This window comes from Notothenia rossii (genome assembly GCF_949606895.1).
Source record: "Notothenia rossii genome assembly, chromosome: 8".
Lineage (NCBI taxonomy): Eukaryota > Metazoa > Chordata > Actinopteri > Perciformes > Nototheniidae > Notothenia > Notothenia rossii.
The window spans coordinates 11,015,642-11,030,399 of record NC_136906.1 but is presented as its reverse complement, the minus strand read 5'-3'; the positions used below and the strand labels follow the sequence as shown (position 1 = coordinate 11,030,399).

Here is a 14,758-nt window from a genome sequence, read left to right as displayed (position 1 = left end):
GTCACATAAGTAAAGGGGGAGATATCTGAGTTTTGCATTGACTCCTCCTTTCTGATTGAACATTGTCCTCTTTTAACAGTATTTTATGTTAAATATTATCTCTTACATTTTTAATTGGTAAACATTTCTTATTGGGCTGTAAGTCACTTTGTTATATTTAAAAAAAAAATTTTAATTCAGATTTTTCAGATGTGACAAATAAATAATGGATTTTATTTACTGTTGATTAAAATAAACGTATTAACATTATTGTCATTAAAAAATGTTTTGAGTTAATTTAGTAAATTAATCACTTTACAAGTTTTATCTACATCTCATGTCAAACTCAATGTCTTTGAGAATTCATCCTCCTACTTCACATTCTGCTTTAAAAGTCAAATTCAAAGCTATACAAACAGCATTAAACATCATTTAAACGAACAGCAAATAATTATTTAAGGCAATTGTTGACAAAAAGTAACTGTTGATTAAATTAAAATGCTATAATTACTCTTTTTCAACAAAAGATCCAGTTGATTCTTTTTGTTTTCTTGAATTGACTATAACTCATATGAGTAACATAAAAGCTTTACTTCTAATCATTGTTTGAGTTGAAACAATTCAAAACTAATTCAGAAATTGGTTGAACAATGTGTTTTGTATTATTTTTATTTTGTGACTGCAATGAAGGAAAGCATGATGGTCTAAATGTTCACTTGTGTTTGCTGCAGCTGGATGAAGACTGCAGCAGTCCTGTCCTATAGTCCATCATGTTAAACTGTGTGTCCTCTGTCCTCTGTCCTCCTCTCTGCAGTCACATAAGTAGAGGTGGAGATATCTGAGTTTTGAATTGACTCCTCCTTTCTGATTGAACATTGTCCTCTTCTAACAGTATTTTATGTTAATAGCAATATGTCTTACATTTCAAATTGTTAAACATTTCTTATTGGGCTGTAAGTCACTTTGTAAAATTTAAATATCTTTATGTAATTCAGATTTGTCAGATGAAACAAACAAATAATGGATTTTATTTACTGTTTATTGAAATAAAGGTATTAACATTATTGTCATTCAAAAATGCTTTGAGTTCATTTAGTAAATAAATCACTTTTTATCACTTTTTATCTACATCGCAACATTTATATTTTTAATCAAAAATGACATTTTGTATCTAATAAAGAACAGAAATGCATGCATTTGTTTTAGAAAAAAGAAAATCTGACATCCAACAATTTTTTGTTGTGTTTTGTCTCTTAAATTTAGAGCAAAAAATTACTGAAAATATGTAATACTGGATACTTGAAAAGGCTGATGTTTAACAATTTAGAGAAGAGTTATTCATTTTTTTATTCTGGGAATACATACAGTAATGTATCAGTGACTATAACCTCTAAATGTTTAAACTGGTGATGTAACAGTGAGCTGGTGTTGAGATCATTTCTGGTCTGAGGGCTCCTCCTCTGGTGGCTTCATGTTACAAGTGTTCAGGCTCTGAGGGGTTTTTGTACAGCTCTACTGATGGTGTGTGTCACAGTGTGTCTCTGGCACAGTAATACACAGCAGAGTCTCCAGGCTGCATGCTCTGTCCGTTCAGAGTCACTGTTTTGCTGGAAGAGTCTACTTCAATACTGAACTTGCTCTTCAGTGAATCTTTATAGTATGAAGCTCCGGTGTATTTGCTACCGATCCACTCCAGTCCTTTCCCTGCAGGCTGTCTGATCCAGGCTGTGAGGTAAGTGCTAAGAGAATAAGAGACCTGACAGGTGATGGTCAGACGTTGACCTGGCTGCACAGTCACAGAGGCTGGCTGTATCAACTGCTCACACTTCACACCTGTGGAGAGAAACATGTTGAATAGTGAGCAAGGTTAATAACAGTGAGCAGTCAGTGTGAGCGTTCTGTCAGTGTCTCTGCCTCAGTGAGACTCACAGGATCCAGCAGCCAGCAGCAGCAGCAGAGCTACAGAGAACATGGTTGGTGTTGAAGGTGACCTGATGGAGCTTCTCTTCTTCTGCTGCAGCTGACAGCATGATATCAAGTCTTTATAGCAGACTGTGAGGAAGTTCACTTTGCATAGAGAGGGACACTGACAGGCTATAAAAGAGGGACGGACTGTCCTGTCTCGAGTTGTCTTTTGGATTTGTGGTTAGACAATTATAAGGATACATTTTAAGTTACTTATCACTAACTTTTATTTAAACTTAAATAAGATGTGATCATTTATTCTGCTCAGCAAAACCCTAACCCACATACTGGATACATCATGCAGAAATCCATTCTCGATACTTTCTGTTCAAAATAAAAAATAATGGGACAATATTTTTGCAAGAATGCCTGAAGTAAAATGTATATCTAAAAAAGGGGAAGTGAAATTCCACATCAGCTGTTGCTTTCATAGTGTGTTTAGAAAAGCTGTCTTTTTCTCCTTATTGTCATCTGACTTTTTATCATTTAGTGCCACCTGTTGGTACTAGTGATAATAAATAGTTAGAGGTTTTTGTAAAGCCTCTGTGCTTCCTTTAACCAGTGTGTGTGTTTGGCGCAGTAATACACAGCAGAGTCCTCTGGCTTCAAGTTGGAAAGCCTCAGATGCACCATGCTGTTGCTATCATCTCTACTGATTTCTACACGTCCCTCCACACTGCTGGCATATTTGTTTTTACTAGCCGAAGAGAAGCCGCTCCCTATCAACTCCAGAGGTTTTCCAGCAGGTTGTCTGACCCAGATCATAACACAGCAACTAAATGTGAAGCCAGATCCCCTGCAGGAGAGACTGAGAGTCTCCCCAGGCCTCTTCACTACTGAAGAGGAAGGAATAGACTCCATATTCTGTACCCGACCTGATGAGATACAAAAGAGAAATGATCACTAACACACCAAACACAGGGCTGAATCACTGACTGACCATCAGTGGATGTTGTCTGATAAAAGATAAAACATCAAGAAGCAGGAGAGCTCACAGGGCAGAGAGAGAGCAACCAGCAGAAGAGAGAGAGTGTTGATCATCCTGAGACTGGAGATGTGACCTCTGATGCTCCACACAAAGTACAGAGCAGTCAGACAGAAGTACTCTGCACACACTGGAGATTTGCATCAGGATAGCATGGGGAGGGAGGGGCTCATGCAGGGACTTGTAGTTTGATCTAATTGACTCAATTATCGGCATTTTTTTATATTCACTTATCCTTCTATTTGACATCTGACAATAAACTCAGAGTAATGTTCTCTTATTGTTTTGAAGTATTTTATCCATGCCAAAAAATGACCCATGATTCCATACAATTTTAATTGGTTATTGAGTATTTGTTGGCTTTGTTGGTGGTTCGTATCCTTGTACTTCTTACAGTTACACAGTAAAACCCAACAGTGTCCTCTTCAGGCTGCAGAAAAGTCTCTAAGGATGTAGAAGAGTCACCATAGTTGATTTAGCTATGATTGTGTTGCCATTATTTCATTTGTGGTAAAAAAATATCCTAAAATTCTCAAAATGATTAGATGTTATTTCAGTAAGAACATAATTATTTCTGATACAGAACTTTTTAAACCAAAGTGTCCACTGGATTAAAATGTATGTTGTACAGGGTTATCCTTTCAAAAATGCAGGTATTGCTGTGAGTCATGACTCTCAACGCAATAACACACATGTTTTTCTAAATGAAATACATTTCATTATCAGCTGGCGATCATCCAATGAGAATTGTGTTTTCACAGCCCTGACATGCTTCAGGTTTTCAGACAGGGATCAGTGTTGTTCAGTTTTTGTACAGCGTGGTAGTCGAGTGTGTCACTGTGTCTCTCGTGCACAGTAATAAACTGCAGAGTCTTCTTGTGTCAGACACTTCACCTCAAAGTACACAACATTTTTGGAAGTGTCTTTGGTGATGGAAAACTGGCCTTGCAGTCTTTGGGCAAATATGGTTCCAGTTCCACGATCAATGCGTCCGATCAACTCCAGTCCTTTCCCTGGTTTCTGCCTGATCCAGTGCAGCCAAGCCAGAGGAAGTCCTTCCACCTTACAGGACAGAGAGACTGGTTCTCCTGCTCTGCTGACCACCGGCTCTGAGGAGGTGAGGGACTGGCCCTGAGCCGCTGAAAGAGACATAGAGTTTAGATGACGGGGAACCAGCAGCTCTTCTCCTCCTCTGCTGGACCGACTTCACTCACCTGAAACCAGAGCCAGGAGGACCACGCTTTGTACCAATGTCATGGTGGGAACTTGTCAGAGTCTGCAACAACAGAGGCTGTAAGAAGGATATATATTGTGCATGCAGAATGGGTGGGGATTATCCATCAGTGTGTTGGGATTTGCATTTGTTGGGGAGGGGGGGGGGGGGTTGCAGTGTTGATACATGAAGTATGTGCTCAACTCTGAGAGAAGGAGGAGTGCTCAACTCTGAGAGAAGGTCCATAACCATAACAGTGCAAATAATAAGATGTTGTTTAGTCTTCCTATTTATTTTGAGTGTTGGTATGTGCTTTTCTGAGAGACTCCTATCCTCGACTCCTATCCTCGTGTCTTAGTCCCGCCCACAGGAGATGCGAGCGGAGGAGCCGTGGAGGACCCATCAGTGTATCCTCGATTATAGCTCCTCCAGAGAGCCTCCTCGACGCTCAACGCTCGATCCTCGGTCCTCGAAGTGCAAATCTCAGAAATGAGATACGGCCTAACAGTGTCTGGTGGGTGATTTAATGTATACAAAACAAGCTGCACTGCTATGACAGCAACATGTCACTCAGGAAGACATAGATTTTCTCCCAGAAAGGGAAAGTTTGTCTTATTGCAGAATGATTTATTTATCCAGCTTACATCACACTGCACAATCACAAGAACAAACAGCCATTCTTCCTTCTGTGTATCATGGATTTATTTTAGACGTGAGATTAACACTTGAGGCTGCTGCACTTCCAACTGAATTTGAGTAATGTGACAGAAATGTCTACATTTAGTTTTTCGTTTTGCCCATACATGAAACATACATTTAGAAGATGATTATTCTGTCCTTGGCTGTTTTATTAGGAAATAACATTTTTTAAGACATTTTTTATTTATTAATGTGTTTTATAACTTAGCTCAGTAGCAACTCTTGTTTCCCTTTTCATAAAACTATAACAACAAAAGATTTAGTCAGAGTATAATTCTCTTTCTATCAACACATCAAGGATGAGGTCTGTAGGTTTTTGTACAGCTGCTCAACCAGCTTCAGTCACTGTGTGTATCGAGCACAGTAATAAACAGCAGAGTCTACAGCCGTCAGACTGCTCATCTGCAGATACACCTGCTGTCTGTTGTTGTCTCTGGAGATGGTGAACCGGCCTTTCACTGACTGAGAGTAGTACTTGGTGCTACCGCCATTGCCGTTAAAAGCGATCCACTCCAGTCCTTTTCCAGGAGCCTGTCTGACCCAGTTCATATGATAGCTACTTAATGTGAATCCAGAGGCTGTACAGGTCAATCTGTGAGATTCTCCAGGCCTTTTAGTCACTGAATCAGATTCTGTCAGAGTCTGACCATCAACACCTGTAAAGAGGATAAAAACACATCAGGTGAAATAAGCTGTTGACACAATTAGAAGCTGTGTTAGATACAGATCAGTAAAGATGTTGACCTGCCCAGCAGACAGTGAGCAGCAGCAGTCCTGTCCTATAGTCCATCATGTTAAACTGTGTGTCCTCTGTCCTCTGTCCTCCTCTCTGCAGTCACATAAGTAGAGGGGGAGATATCTGAGTTTTGCATTGACTCCTCCTATAACTAAGTGTGTGTGTCTTTTTCAGATTAATTTTGCAAGGCCATTGATAAAGCGCCACCAAGTAGACTTGATGTAAAGTATGAGGAAACCCTCTCCTTGCTTTATAGATTGAGGGGTAGTCTAAACTAAGTAAAAAAACTAAAATGCTCCCATCTTACTTGTTTATTTTCATCTGTTAAAGAGAGAACAATAAAACAAACAGCATTTGTCCTGCATAGAAATCATGGTCTTTTTGAAAGATGCAGATTTTTCCTGTACCACTGCTTGAAAAAAATGTCTAAAAACTGACAGTATATTTGGGAGTTGACTTTATAATACTTTGTAATAATACCAGCCCATACCAGAACCCCTCCTCCACCTTACTGGCATCAAAGTGGAGCTCTGGGCCCGTTACTGATCCAGCCACGGACCATCTATCTGGTCCGTCAAGAGTCACTCTCATCTCATCAGTCCATGAAACCTTTGGAAAATCTGTGTTTAGATATTTCTTGGTCCAGTCTTGACATTTTATCTTATGTGTCTTGGTCAGTTGTGGTCGGGTTTCAGCCTTCCTAACCTTTATTGTCTCTGAGCACTGAACATCTTGTACTTCTGGACACTCCGGGTAGGTTTCAGTTCTTGAATATGACAGCACTCGAGGATAAGGGCTTCCTGGTAGCTTCACGTTTGATTCTTCGCAAATCTTTGGCAGTTCTTTTGCGTCTTTTTCTCAATACGTTTCTTCTGACCCCGTTGACCATTTGCACCAAACGTTTGAAGGTTCTGTGATTACTCCCAAATATCTTAGCAATCTCAAGAGTGCTGCATTCCTCTGAAATACTTTTTACAGTTTTGACTTTTCAGAGTAAGTTAAATCTCTTTTTTGACCCATTTTGCACGAGACAAAGGAAATGGCTTCCAATTGTTCACACCGTGATATAGGCCACACCCTCCCTCTTTAGACATCACCTGATTTTAATCTCAATGAGACTTTTACCTGGTTAAATAACGGAGATACATATAATATATATCTATATATATAGATATATAGATATATATAGATTCATATATATATATATATATGTATATATATGCTTAAATCCAATACGCATTCAAGTTTATACAGCTTGGGGTTACAAAATATGCATACAAATTATGATATGGTCAAAATACTCACTTCAAACAGATAAAGCTTCCCTGATGATAATGTTTATGATATAATGATGATTGGTGTACAATCAGCAAAGTAAAAAGATGTGTATTAATGTAATCAAAGTGAGCATTCATTAATGTACTTCAAGAGATACATGGGCACAGTTTAACCATACTGAATCAGATAAACAGCTGCGTTGTTTGAAATGGGACATTTTTATATTATCTATGATACATTTTGTTGGAGGCACAAAAGACACAAAAATACATATTTCCTTCAAAACGTATAAATTATCTGTTTGAATTCACTATATGTATTTAAGTTGCAACTGAATTAAACATTGCGTCAAATGAGATGAAATAGGACGTCAATATTCAGTTACTCAGTATTTCAATATAAAGTGAATGCTCTCATGGGTGGTGGTAAATAGAGGAAGTAGTTTGTGTACGACTCTCCTGTTACTGTCTCTCACTGTGTCTCTCTGGCACAGTAATACACTGCTGTGTCCTCGGCCTTCAGACTGTTCATCTGCAGATACACTTTACTGCTGGAGTCATCTCTGGAGATAGTGAATCTACCCTGGACCGACTGGGAGTAATAGGTAGAAGTAATCTGTATATAAGCGATCCACTCCAGTCCTTTCCCAGGAGCCTGTCTGACCCAGGCCATGTAGTAGCTACTGAATGTGAATCCAGAGCCTGTACAGGTCAATCTGTGAGATTCTCCAGGCCTTTTAGTCACTGAATCAGATTCTGTCAGAGTCTGACCATCAACACCTGTCAAGAGGATAAAAACACATCTGGTGAAATAAGCTGTTGACACAATTAGAAGCTGTGTTAGATACAGATCAGTAAAGATGTTGACCTGCCCAGCAGAGAGTGAGCAGCAGCAGTCCTGTCCTATAGTCCATCATGTTCAACTGTGTGTCCTCTGTCCTCTGTCCTCCTCTCTGCAGTCACATAAGTAGAGGAGGATATATCTGAGTTTTGCATTGACTCCTCCTTTCTGATTGAACGTTGTCCTCTTTTAACAGTATTTTATGTTAAAAACATTATATCTTACATTTTAAATTGGTAAACATTTCTTAGTGGGCTATAAGTCACTTTGTAACATTTAAATATTTGTAGGTAATTCAGATTTGTCAGAAGAAAACAAACAAATAATGGATTTTATTTACTGTTGATTGAAATAAAGGTATTAACATTATTGTCATTCAAAAATGCTTTGAGTTCATTTAGTAAATAAATCACTTTTTATCACTTTTTATCTACATCGCAACATTTATATTTTTAATCAAAAATGACATTTTGTATCTAATAAAGAACAGAAATGCATGCATTTGTTTTAGAAAAAAGAAAATCTGACATCCAACAATTTTTTGTTGTGTTTTGTCTCGTAAATTTAGAGCAAAAAATTACTGAAAATATGTAATACTGGATACTTGAAAAGGCTGATGTTTAACAATTTAGAGAAGAGTTATTCATTTTTTTATTCTGGGAATACATACAGTAATGTATCAGTGACTATAACCTCTAAATGTTTAAACTGGTGATGTAACAGTGAGCTGGTGTTGAGATCATTTCTGGTCTGAGGGCTCCTCCTCTGGTGGCTTCATGTTACAAGTGTTCAGGCTCTGAGGGGTTTTTGTACAGCTCTACTGATGGTGTGTGTCACAGTGTGTCTCTGGCACAGTAATACACAGCAGAGTCTCCAGGCTGCATGCTCTGTCCGTTCAGAGTCACTGTTTTGCTGGAAGAGTCTAAGTCAATACTGAACTTGCTCTTCAGTGAATCTTTATAGTATGAATCTCCAGTGTATTTCCATCCTATCCACTCCAGTCCTTTCCCTGCAGGCTGTCTGATCCAGGCTGTGAGGTAGCTGCTAAGAGAATAAGAGACCTGACAGGTGATGGTCAGACGTTGACCTGGCTGCACAGTCACAGAGGCTGGCTGTATCAACTGCTCACACTTCACACCTGTGGAGGGAAACATGTTGAATAGTGAGCGAGGTTAATAACAGAGAGCAGTCAGTGTGAGCGTTCTGTCAGTGTCTCTGCCTCAGTGAGACTCACAGGATCCAGCAGCCAGCAGCAGCAGCAGAGCTACAGAGAACATGGTTGGTGTTGAAGGTGACCTGATGGAGCTTCTCTTCTTCTGCTGCAGCTGACAGCATGATATCAAGTCTTTATAGCAGACTGTGAGGAAGTTCACTTTGCATAGAGAGGGACACTGACAGGCTATAAAAGAGGGACGGACTGTCCTGTCTCGAGTTCTGTTTTGGACTTGTACTTGGACAACTATAAGGATAATAAGTGACTTATTATTAACTTTTATGTAAACTTAAATAAGAAGTAATCATTTATTCTGCTCAGCAAAACCCTAACCCACATACTGGATACATCATGCAGAAATCCACTCTCGAGACTTTCTGTCAAAATAAAAATAATGGGAAAATATTGTTGTAAGAATGCCTGAAGTAAAATGTATATCTAAAAAAGGGGAAGTGAAATTCCACATCAGCTGTTGCTTTCATAGTGTGTTTAGAAAAGCTGTCTTTTTCTCCTTATTGTCATCTGACTTTTTATCATTTACTGCCACCTGTTGGTACTAGTGATAATAAATAGTTAGAGGTTTTTGTAAAGCCTCTGTGCTTCCCTTAACCAGTGTGTGTGTGTTTGGCGCAGTAATACAGAGCAGAGTCCTCTGGCTTTAAGTTGGACAGCCTCAGATGCACCATGCTGTTGGTATTATTTCTTGTGACTTCTATCCGTTCTTGTAATCTGCTGGCATATTCTGTTCCACTTGCATCGCTGTAAACACGACCCATCCATTCCAGTGCTTTTCCAGCAGGTTGTCTGATCCAGTGCATGCTGCAGCAGCTACATGTGAAGCCAGATCCCCTGCAGGAGAGACTGAGAGTCTCCCCAGGCCTCTTCACTACTGAAGAGGAAGGAACAGACTCCATACTCTGACCTGTACAACCTGATAAGAGAAAAGAAGAGAAAGAGAACCAAAGAAGATAGTGAGATGCGTCCTGGGTCCCCTCTTCTTCTCTCTGTTCACCAATTCATTGGCTCTGTCATTCTATAAATATCTCAATATCTTGTTTTCAATATAATACATGCGGAGGCCAGTGAAAAAGTATTTGGGGATCCCTACGTCATGTTGATCACTCAAATGTTTAATAAGCGTAAAGAATTTTACAAAATACCCCCTAGCTTAACAGTCTCCAAAAGAATATGATTTTGATAAATATTTCAAACAAAGTCCTCATATTTATGTTGTATTCTTTAAAAGCCATATAACACAGAGGAAGACAAACACATTTGGACATTAACAGTCTGCAAGGTTTTTGCATAGCTTCACTGGGGACTTCCACCAGTGTCGCCCTTTTGGGGTAACCTTTGACACTGACTTTATTTTAAAACACTAAAGACTTCTTGTGACAGAAGCACTGCGTGGGGAAGTATTTACATCTTGTGTATATAAGATATCCTGATTTAATATGGAAAATGACTTGCACTCTCTATTGGTTAATGCCACTGACAATGCAGAGGTTTTTGTACAGCTCTGTGGCTTCCTGTATCACTGTGTCTGTCGAGCACAATAATAAACAGCAGAGTCTTCAGACGTCAGGCTGTTCATCTGCAGATACACCTGGTCCACGTTGTTATCTCGGGAAATGGTGAAGCGATTCTGGACTGACGTGGAATAATATATAGAACTTCCACTCGGAAATTAAGGCAACCCACTCCAGTCCTTTTCCTTCAGCTTGTCTGATCCAGCTGATATCAGCATCACTATCTGATATTCCTGCATATGTACAGGTCAGTTTGTGGGACTGTCCAGGGAGCTTTACCACCGCTTCAGACTCAGTCAGAGTCTGACTGCAAACACCTGGAGAGAAAAGCAGTTTGATCACAACAGAGCCAAACATAAAGCTAAGAAAAAGAAGAGTGCAGGAGTATGTGCTCACCAGAAATCCATGAAAGCATCAGAAACATTAAACATGTAGCTAAAGTCATAGTGGAAATGTGTTGTGTGTTCTGCAGTGGTTTGAGCTCTCCTCTTCAGTTTGCAGTGAGATAAATAAAGATGGAAGAGATGAATATTTGCATTGGCTCCTCCTCTCAGTGCTGAACATGAAGAATATTTAAATTAATATTTAAATTCTGATGAAATGAACAATCTGCCTAAACCGTTTAGCTGTTTTATATAGAAACCATTCGTTATCAAACAAGACACACAGGAAGAAATGCCTGAGATACTGAAATCTGTTTGAGGGAGAACTAAATGAACTCATGAATCTGCAGTGACTGCTGATCCAGCTCTTAAAATGTTTGTTGTGTGTTTTAATGAAGCAACCTCTCAAAGGGAGAGAGTATAAACCTGTAATTCAGTCCAGGGTCTGAGTGTGAGTTAAGATCAGTGAGAGCAGCAGATCTGAGTCTTTCCTTTTAATGACAGAGGAGAGGGGAACTCTAGTTCCGTTTATTGGAGCAGCTGCTACATGATTTGACTCACATATATATGCAATATGTGTCTGAAATGTGTTCATGTATTGTTGATTGTATTCCTTTTCTGGACATTGATTTCAGGAGACTTTTAGTTTTTTCTTCTTGGCTATTTTGTGTTCCAGCGATCAACACATTGATAATATTGTTCCAACAATGTGTTAATTAAACATTGCTGGTAATTGATGATCTTTCTCAAGTCTGAATCTCCTACTTTTATTAAAAACAACAAAAGCAAAAGATAACTGAAGAATATAACTGATTTTGAGGGTCTATCTAAGACAAGGATGAGGACTGTAGGTTTTTGTACAGCTGCTCAACCAGCTTCAGTCACTGTGTGTCGAGCACAGTAATAAACAGCAGAGTCTACAGCCGTCAGACTGCTCATCTGCAGATACACCTGCTGTCTGTTGTTGTCTCTGGAGATGGTGAACCGGCCTTTCACTGACTCAGAGTAGAACTGTTTGCTACCATCATAGTAGATATAAGCGATCCACTCGAGTCCTTTTCCAGGAGCCTGTCTTACCCAATGCATGCCGTAGCTACTGAATGTGAATCCAGAGGCTGTACAGGTCAATCTGTGAGATTCTCCAGGCCTTTTAGTCACTGAATCAGATTCTGTCAGAGTCTGACCATCAACACCTGTAAAGAGGATAAAAACACATCTAGTGAAATAAACTGTTGACACAATTAAAAGCTGTGTTAGATACAGATCAGTAAAGATATTGACCTGCCCAGCAGACAGTGAGCAGCAGCAGTCCTGTCCTATAGTCCATCATGTTAAACTGTGTGTCCTATGTCCTCTGTCCTCCTCTCTGCAGTCACATAAGTAGAGGGGGAGATATCTGAGTTTTGCATTGACTCCTCCTCACAGGGTTTGTACAAAATATCATCCCTCCATCTCAGCTGTTTAGACTTTTCTCTAACTAGTTTTAAATTGTGTAGAATAATTGTATTGCAGTTACATAATCACATTTATTCCAATAATACACAAATGATTATCTTAGCTTCGACCTGTGACACATTTATCTAAATGAATTATATATATATATATATATATATATATATATTACATAATTCATGTTATAATAAATGTTATGTTTCGCATATGTCAGTTTGAGCATAATGGAAGCAGATTTACTATAATATAAATAATCTGCAGTTTAGTTCTGATAGTAAATGGTAACTGTACTTATATAGCGCTTTATCCAGTCTTTACGACCCCTCAGAGCACTTTACATACTACATGTCATTCATCCATTCACACAGAGCAGTGTACCTTACTCTAGGAACTAACATTCATACACACTCACACACCGTTGGCCATGCCATCGGGAGCAACTCAGGGTTAAGTACCTTGCCCAAGGACACATCGACATGTTGACTGGGATCGAACCCACAACCTTCTGATTGAAAGACGAGAGCCCAATATAAAGTAGTGTTTAGGAAATGTGCTTTATTCTCCTCTCACATTTCACCTTTCTAATAATCTAGTCACCCAGCCAAGCTCTGTGTCTGATCAAATATTGTTGTTCAGCATGTTTCTCTTTTCATATTCAATGTAATTTGGGGCTTGTATTTATAAATATGAAATATGTTATTTAAAATAAAATAATAAGAAATAATGAGGGACGATCTGGTGATTAATGGGAAACACATAGAAATCTGATGCTTTTTTAATTTGTGAGAAAACCCGGAAGTGTATAGGATCGCATTGCACACACACACACACACACACACACACACACACACACACACACACACACACACACACACACACACACACACACACACACACACACACACTTTGCTGGTTTATGAGGCAACACACACAGATCATTTACATACTGATGATTGGAAATCAGCTGACTTGAGTTCATATAAATTATCCAAAACATGAGGAAATGTTCAGGTGTGGTTTTAATCACATCGAAAAGGTTGAGCAACACAATTTAGATTCTAAAAACAAACTTTTCTATAGTTTTATCAAAATAACATCACCATGAAGTCTGATTAAAATATTAATTATTCTCCGAATCCAGTTCTGACACTGATAAAGTTGTCTTTTATGTTATTGAATAATTATTTGATAGGAACTGTCTTTTAGAGGATCCCATTCTGCCATAGAAAGGAATCTACTATATTATCAGACACTTTTAAAACTAACGTATGGTCTGACTATCCCTTTTAGATGTTAGACCTACAATGATATACAGTATCAGTGATTATAACCTCTAAATGTTTAAACTGGTGATGTAACAGTGAGCTGGTGTTGAGATCATTTCTGGTCTGAGGGCTCCTCCTCTGGTGGCTTCATGTTACAAGTGTTCAGGCTCTGAGGGGTTTTTGTACAGCTCTACTGATGGTGTGTGTCACAGTGTGTCTCTGGCACAGTAATACACAGCAGAGTCTCCAGGCTGCATGCTCTGTCCGTTCAGAGTCACTGTTTTGCTGGAAGAGTCTAAGTCAATACTGAACTTGCTCTTCAGTGAATCTTTATAGTATGAATCTCCAGTGTATTTCCATCCTATCCACTCCAGTCCTTTCCCTGCAGGCTGTCTGATCCAGGCTGTGAGGTAGCTGCTAAGAGAATAAGAGACCTGACAGGTGATGGTCAGACGTTGACCTGGCTGCACAGTCACAGAGGCTGGCTGTATCAACTGCTCACACTTCACACCTGTGGAGGGAAACATGTTGAATAGTGAGCGAGGTTAATAACAGAGAGCAGTCAGTGTGAGCGTTCTGTCAGTGTCTCTGCCTCAGTGAGACTCACAGGATCCAGCAGCCAGCAGCAGCAGCAGAGCTACAGAGAACATGGTTGGTGTTGAAGGTGACCTGATGGAGCTTCTCTTCTTCTGCTGCAGCTGACAGCATGATATCAAGTCTTTATAGCAGACTGTGAGGAAGTTCACTTTGCATAGAGAGGGACACTGACAGGCTATAAAAGAGGGACGGACTGTCCATTCAAGACTTGCCTTTTGGATTTGTGGTTAGACAATTATAAGGATACATTTTAAGTTACTTATCACTATCTTTTATTTAAACTTAAATAAGATGTAATCATTTATTCTGCTCAGCAAAACCCTAACCCACATACTGGATACATCATGCAGAAATCCATTCTCGATACTTTCTGTTAAAAATAAAAATAATGGGACAATATTTTTGCAAGAATGCCGGAAGTAAAATGTATATCTAAAAAAGGGGAAGTGAAATTCCACATCAGCTGTTGCTTTCATAGTGTGTTTAGAAAAGCTGTATTTTTCTCCTTATTGTCATCTGACTTTTTATCATTTACTGCCACCTGTTGGTACTAGTGATAATAAATAGTTAGAGGTTTTTGTAAAGCCTCTGGGCTTCCTTTAACCAGTGTGTGTCTCTGGCGCA

The 14,758-nt window shown here is 39.1% G+C and overlaps 1 gene segment (V, D, J or C); it reads right to left on the bottom strand.

Annotated features, from left to right (window-relative positions):
* Positions 1-3,763: 3,763 nt before the first annotated feature.
* LOC307014370 (immunoglobulin heavy variable 1-24-like) lies at positions 3,764-4,186 on the bottom strand. The segment is given in 2 exons: positions 4,144-4,186; positions 3,764-4,068 (listed from the first exon to the last, which is right to left on the bottom strand).
* Positions 4,187-14,758: the final 10,572 nt, after the last annotated feature.